The sequence below is a fragment of the Setaria italica genome, chromosome VII (genome assembly GCF_000263155.2).
Source record: "Setaria italica strain Yugu1 chromosome VII, Setaria_italica_v2.0, whole genome shotgun sequence".
In the NCBI taxonomy this organism is placed as follows: domain Eukaryota; kingdom Viridiplantae; phylum Streptophyta; class Magnoliopsida; order Poales; family Poaceae; genus Setaria; species Setaria italica.
Genome location: NC_028456.1, coordinates 19,854,599 through 19,860,171, shown reverse-complemented (window position 1 = coordinate 19,860,171; position 5,573 = coordinate 19,854,599).

The window sequence follows — 5,573 nt, the reverse complement described above, 5'->3', positions numbered from 1 at the left end:
CGTTCACAAAAGTACGTATTCGGATCGACTGGCGCGATCCGCCGGAGCCGCGACGGGCTCGATGCGCGGCTCTCGGCTTCATGATTCGGCGCCTCGGCACGCCCCAATTCTCAGCCGCCGGTTACGAAGGAAAGGGAGGAAGAATCGCACAGCCCGGCACTGCTGCTTCTAGTCACGCCTACATCCATTGCACATCGATCGCAAGATAGCCCCCCGGCTGGACGATAATTGCACGTTCTGCATCGGAACAAGCTGGGATGCTAAGGTTTATTTTTTTCAGAAAAAGAAAGAAAACCAGATGAAAATGATTGCAGTGCTGGATAATGTAGTTTGGCAAGACAACTGATGATGACAGATGGTCTGATCCTGCCTGTAGTAGATGGCGTGTCCCCAGGAAGTCTCCGTGCACCTTCGCTGCTTTCCTGCTGATGATCAGCAGCTAGCGCGGCGCGGATGGAGTCCATGCTGCCCATCACCATCGTCGACATGTCGGCTTCCACGCCATCCACGCGCCGCGCCGCGCTCGCCTCCCGGACTCGAGCCCCCGCTGCCGCTGCCGTCCCAATCATCGCGCCGGGCGCGCTCGCTTCATTCTCCGCATCGCACTCGCATAAAAATAATTGCCGCGGCGCGGCCTCGTCCTCATCCGCGCGTCCCCGCCGGGCCGAGCCGTGTCCCCCGGTGGTGTCGGCGTGAATGCGCCCTGGCCGCCGCCCGCCTGCCGGTCAAAGCCCCGGGCCCCGCTCCCGCCCACCCATCATCTCTCCATGCAGCTGCATGTCATTGTCACGCCCCCTGCCGATGCCGATGGCCTGATCCGATGGTGGCCGTCAGCTGTTCCCCTCTCCGGCGCTCCCGGCTCGTCCGTTGCCGTGGCTCTCCGTTGTTACAAGATCTGCAACAGTCAATGGTGGGTGGGTCCGGCGGCCCCTGCCCCGGCCTGGTGGCTCGCCATGTATGGATGGATGATTTGCACCCAGGAACGAAGTGGGGCCGGCTTGCCGGTTCTCGGCGTCTGTACCCTTGGCTCACTGGCCTCTTCTCGACCCTTCTGATCCGTGCTCCCCATGGCCCCATCGGCTGCAGCGGCTTTTAAGGGTACCACAGCTACATACCTGCCCCTGCTAATAGACTGCTACCATGTACTACAGGATAACAGGCCGGAACAGGTTGCCCGCACGCGAGAGAAGTCACGGATTGGACACCAGCGCGCGCGAGGCATGCGTAGCTCGAGTTGCTTTCGGTTCCAACGTCTCGCTACCGTTGTGTTTTAGCTCTCGGTGACTAGGATGGAGCCCTCCAGAGAGCCTGCCCCACTCGAGCGAACTGCTATACTCCTACAGTAAATCAGTCAGTCAACGTTCGCAATTGGGTTTACTGACCTTAATTACGTGGGATTATCGTCTAAACCTTTCTACGGCGTGGCCTTTCGGGCAGGACAGGCGCACCGCACCATTAGTTGGGGGGACCTACTCTACTATACCTCTACACGTACGGAGTACTCTCTACATAACTATATAGGTCATTGCATGCACCTGCCCCTGCCTGCACTTGCACGGGTTCACTTCTTTTCCTTCTCCCGTCGGTCAATGCTTCAGGAGCCACGTTACCACTAATGAATGCGTGCATGCTTTCCTTTCTCATGCATTGGATCTCGCTGCTTTTCACCACACTCGGTCTAGCTCACCCAACTGCACGCGCCGCTTATTTCCTCCTGCGGTCACTTTCACCGCCAACTGAAATGTCATTTGATTTGAACCTGTAACTAAAATCACCTTTCTAGAATAACCTACAAAACCATTGGATAGATGGTAGAGTGGCCGAGTGGGTATATCTGAGTTCGGGGTGGAGTAGCTTAGGTTTCTGAGTTCGGGGTGGGGGTTTCCCACTTTCCCAGGAGACGCTGGGTTTGGATATGGCGGCGTAAGCTAAGTCGGTGGATGACAGACATGGCTGGGGCGGGGCATCAAGGCCGGGAGAGACTAGTGCAGTGGTAGGAAGCGACAGCAGAGCAACGCATGGAGGAGAGTGCCACGGGGGTAAATAAGAGGTCACCCGCGAGAGGAATGTCGGGAGTGTGCGTGATGAGAGGAGGAAGACGGTGTGAGGAAGAAGATGTGAGCGACGCCGACGCTGTTTGGATGTTCTATGCCATTCAGATCGTGCGCGCGCAAAATTCAGGTGCCAGGATACTCGGAATGCTCAAGTGAGCTGCAGATAACCTAAAGAAAAATAATTAAAGGAGGGTATAGCAGTTCTTCAAGGAAAAAAAATGGAAGGTAAAGTAGCAAACCACGTCAAATTCAGATAAATTTGCGCCTAAGTAAGAGAAATTCAGATAAATTTGCATAAAATTTATACCTCTGAATTATATTAACTCGGTTTTCAATCCTTTTGGCTTATCCAGCGAAATCAAGTTTCTCACGTCAACTCGATCAATAAATTTTCTTTTCTCTATTTGTTTTTTTTTGCATCGGTATGTTCTTTATCATGTTCGTTCTGCTTTTGCATGTGTGTATCCTTTTGCAGTGCGAGAAGTATGGTAAAGCCGTAAGGCGCGGCAAAGCTCTCTTTTCTCAACTTAACTATCTCTGACACAGTGACACTCATCGACATGCCCATGTGAGCATATGGCCATAGGAAAAAGATGTCTCCATCCGTGCGAACTCGAGATGACCGTGAGCGGCGTAAATCCACGTTAATGTGGTGTACTACTGTGCTAACTGTGTCGAAATATGATTAGTTTCTGAAAGTACGAGAGCGACTTCGCCACATGGAGACCAATCCAGCACTTGCATGAACATGTGCGCGTTGCGTTTAATGATACTATGTTCTTAGCTTTGAATCAGGTTAAAAGAATGCATAGGAGATGATATTTCACGTTCCAAAATCTGGCCTTTAGATATCTAGATCGCAATATTACTTGTCTTTTCATAAACAAAATAAGCATTTCAACTTATTAAGATATTCCCATCTAGGGCCTCCTGTTAGCTTGATGATATCTCCCTTACATAATACTGTCATGCATCATCGGATCCTTATCTTCTTTTTACTAGGGTCTATAACGTGGCTAGAGCAAACGGATAACATAAAAGCATGGTCTAACACAAACATCACCATGTTGTTGACACTCGTCATTGACAGTGCTATTTAATTAGTGTTTTCATGCTTAATCTTATACTAACCCGCCACTTGGCACATGAAATAACCCCATTATTGCATATGTGTTGTATTTTGGAGTATATTGCATTGTGACATGAAATACGACATAATAAAGAAGTTTGCATAAAAGAGCTTAATGGATATTTGGACATGGGTCGTTGAGGGAAGCTAGCACGAGGAATGAGAGGACAAGAAGGGTCAGGAAGGGTCCAGGCCAATCGCCCTAGGAGCCTCTAGGCTGACCGGCCTGGCCCATTCCAGGGTCCCGATTGACCTCCCGTTTCCTGAGCGTGAAGTTTACGATGATGTCTAGGGTTTTTTCATCGACATTGACCCAGAGCCGCCGTCTATGAGTTACTATAAATACCCTCTCATGGACTTCAAGGAAGGGAGAAGGGGAGAGAGAGGAGAAAGCACCACGTAAACACCATCCACCGCCGCCACAAGGAGGAAAAATGGAGAGAAAATTGGATCTACGTAAAACCACATGAAGCGGAGCACCAGAGGAGGAAGGAACCTCCCAAGCCGATCGGCTTGGAGGTGCTCAGGCTGATCGGCTTAGGGCTTTTCTGCCCCCGTTCGTCGTCGTCGTCTTTGATCCAGTTGATCTACGGGACGATTTTTACCTAGAATTATGTCAACATGTGTAAGATCATGGGGTAAAATTTCTATTTGTGCTCGGGGTTATATGGAGATCTTGATTTGTAATCGCTGAACCTCTTGTTTAAGATCTGTTTGCTATTTACCATATCTTGATGATGCTTCTTCATGTAATGGATGGCCAACTAATTTGGGTTGCTTATTTGCTTAACTAGAATGATCATCAAGCCGTGTTCTTATCGTTCAATATTTGAATACCCTCGTGTAGTGTCAACGTGCAAGAGGGAAAGTGTTAGGCATGATTCACATCCACTCGCAATAACACTTAGATCCAGTACTTTCATGCATGATGATTACATCTACAAGTGATCTTAGATCCCTAGGACAAGCATTTTATCTATCTTATTTACATTCATACTCTCTATCTGCTTTAATCTAAGTCACTAGTTCTTTTGTTAGATCAATCTTATCATATACAAAGAACCTTCTGTTATATAGATTAGTGCTTAGTTAAGCGTGCAAATCCACTTCTTCCACTGATTGATAAACCTTAGGGGATTACTCTAAGGAAAGAGTTACAACTGCATAAATCGACGTGTTAACTGCCGTCAGCACATGCCTAATTAGTAATTACTCTACTAAGTACGGATCCATAACGTTCTTGTTTATTTTGTCCCAAGAAGAAAAGAAAAATACTAGTGCTTTTGTCTGCTTTCTCTTGGCTCCACGCGCTAATCATGTGATTGGGAAATTTACGTCCTGACCCTCGCTCGCACACTGTCGTAGGCTCGTAGCAGTTTTCACTGAGGTTGCAACAATGTGATGTTTCTGAGCTAATTGCTGGGCTGGCTGCCTAGTAACTTTTGCAAGCTCTGGTAACCCCTGGGATATAGGTTTGTACTACCACAGAAAATAATTAGGTCTTGTTTAGTTCCCAATTTGGGAGTGGTAAAATTGACATTTTGCTATAAATGCACAACTGTAGCATTTCGTTTGTATTTGTGAATTATTGTCCAAACATTGACTAATTAGGCTCAAAAGATTCGTCTCGCAAAGTACAACACAACTGTGCAATTAGTTTTTTATTTCATCTACATTTATTACTCCATACATGTACCGCAAGTTTGATGGGATGGAGAATTTTCTTTTTACATTCTGCCAAAGTTGGGATTTTGGGGAACTAAACAGACCCTTAGTTGTGATGTAGTAGTAACAGTTTGCTAGATGAGCGAGACAGCGAGTTAACTTTCATCAAGGCACGGCTGTGTACGTAGACTGGAATGCACCTAGACGCATTTATTTCTCCGGAATCTTTGAGGGCAGAGAAGCAGAACCGTGCTGTGGCACTAGGCGTCAAGCGAGACTGTAGCAGCGCGTGACAGCTAGCTCACGTCGCCGCAGACTAGCAGGCATGCACGCTTGCTGCCGCACAAACGCAAGCAGAGGATTGGGTTCCAGTGGAGGTGACCAGCAGAGTGTTCCTCATATAGGCCACTACTGTGTACACGGAGCATCTCTGACATGGAAACATCACATCTCGTCACGTCCAGGAAAATGGAGAACGCGCTATGCAGTGAGAAGAGCAGAAGACGGTAAAAATACTAGCTTTCACTTGCATTTCCATCACAATTATTGTGGTTTTACAGTAAGCCTCCTGGCACCAATAGTAGCAATACCATTACCCACACACAATACAGCTGCTAAGACACTAAACGATCGACGAACACGAATTAAACGGGACACAGGGAACAGAGGGCGCAGCACAGGATCTGCATTATTCTCCTCCTCTAGCTAGGATAGATGGACGGCAG